Source organism: Neolamprologus multifasciatus, chromosome 7 (genome assembly GCF_963576455.1).
Source record: "Neolamprologus multifasciatus chromosome 7, fNeoMul1.2, whole genome shotgun sequence".
In the NCBI taxonomy this organism is placed as follows: domain Eukaryota; kingdom Metazoa; phylum Chordata; class Actinopteri; order Cichliformes; family Cichlidae; genus Neolamprologus; species Neolamprologus multifasciatus.
The window spans coordinates 6,348,169-6,349,686 of record NC_140445.1 but is presented as its reverse complement, the minus strand read 5'-3'; the positions used below and the strand labels follow the sequence as shown (position 1 = coordinate 6,349,686).

Genomic DNA, 1,518 nt, shown 5'->3' with positions numbered 1-1,518 from the left:
TTTAAAAAAACAAAAACAAAAAGGTTGCATTGTACAAGAGTACAACAAAATTGCTTGCTGGTTAAATATGTATTGATTTATAAAATTAGGCTGAATTTAAGTCTTTGTTAAAGACTGAAAAAGTCTTATAAAAGTTTGTGTCTTCTTTTGATGCTGATGATTATATGTGGCTGTAAAGTGTAATGTAAAAATGATGCATTGAGACACAGTACTGGCAGACCAATGCTTAATATCAAAACTTAAACTCCTTTCTGAGGAAATGTTAAAAGGTCATAAACCCACCCGACACTGGATGAGCAAAGATCAGCTTTTTAGTAAGTGATCAAATCTTCACACATGACTGGCATAACTGATTAAGGCCTTACAGCCTTCATCAGCGTATAGGCTGAAGGTTGAAGTTCTGCTATGTCAACAAGTTTTATGAACCTCCTTGGCCATTAAGCTATTGTGATGCAAGCTGCAGAAACCATTCTGAACAATCATGGGATGATTTTCTTAATTATTATACTGCAAAAACATTTCAACCCCTGGCTATTTCCTCTTTTATTTATTGATGGCTGAACTGACTCTAAAAGCTTTTTTTTGCCCTAATGGGAAACATTAGTTCTCAACGTCTGCCTTCATCATTCAGTTTTTAATTTGGTAAAAATATGCAACACACTGGCTCGTCGGGTGCGCTTCCATCTCTGCTTTTATATTTATCTATTTTGTCGGCATCGCTCTAGATCTCCGTCGCTGTCTCTTGCTTTTACCCTGTCACCATTTTCCCCATCCATCAGTCTGATTCTCCAGATATAGACGTTATATTTGCTGTCACAGCTCAGATGCCGCATGGACAGCAGTGAGTCGCAGCACTATTTTCCTCAAGCTTTCGCCTCGGCTCCGTGTGCCCAAGAGTTTGCCAGCAGTGTCACTCACTAATCTTTGTAATTTTGCTGTAATATGTGTCCTGGGCCTCAGCTTTTTCTTCACTGCTGTGACACCTGCTGCTGTACAGTCTGACAGAACACGAATGACATCGAGTCTCTGACAGAGCAGCGCTCACCCAACAGTGGGTTCTCAGTTCAACACTTTGCACACATGAGTAAATGTGCATCTCTGTGGAAGACATTAAAAAATGTTGTGATGTTGATTAGGCGAAAAGAAGAAAGGTATTGTAATAAAACTATTATAGTTCTCTGCATGTATGTGTGTGGATGTCTACTACTGTGTTACCCTGGCACTTCAGTACAGTAGCCCATTCAACTCTCACTTTAAGTGGTAAAATTAGCCACACTAGCAGCTTAACAGAGCAAGACTCTAATTCATTTACAAAAGACTGTGGCAGAGAAGATTCATTCACCTGCTAACTGTTTACTTCCCAAAGGCGTCTCTTCTACCTTTCTGTTGCCTGCATTACTAATGAAAAGACTGTAGGAGGGAGCTTTCATCAGCCAAAGTGTAACAATAGTTAGTTTCTGGATAGCTTTAATTCAATTTAACTTAAAGTTAGATTAAGTTAGAGTCTAGACAAACCAG

At 39.0% G+C, this 1,518-nt stretch overlaps 1 protein-coding gene across 1 annotated transcript in view; it reads left to right on the top strand.

The window, feature by feature from the left end:
- The window catches only part of spon1b (spondin 1b), a 135,917-nt gene that overhangs the window by 93,751 nt on the left and 40,648 nt on the right, over positions 1-1,518 (top strand). The gene's annotated exons all lie outside the window — the stretch shown is intronic.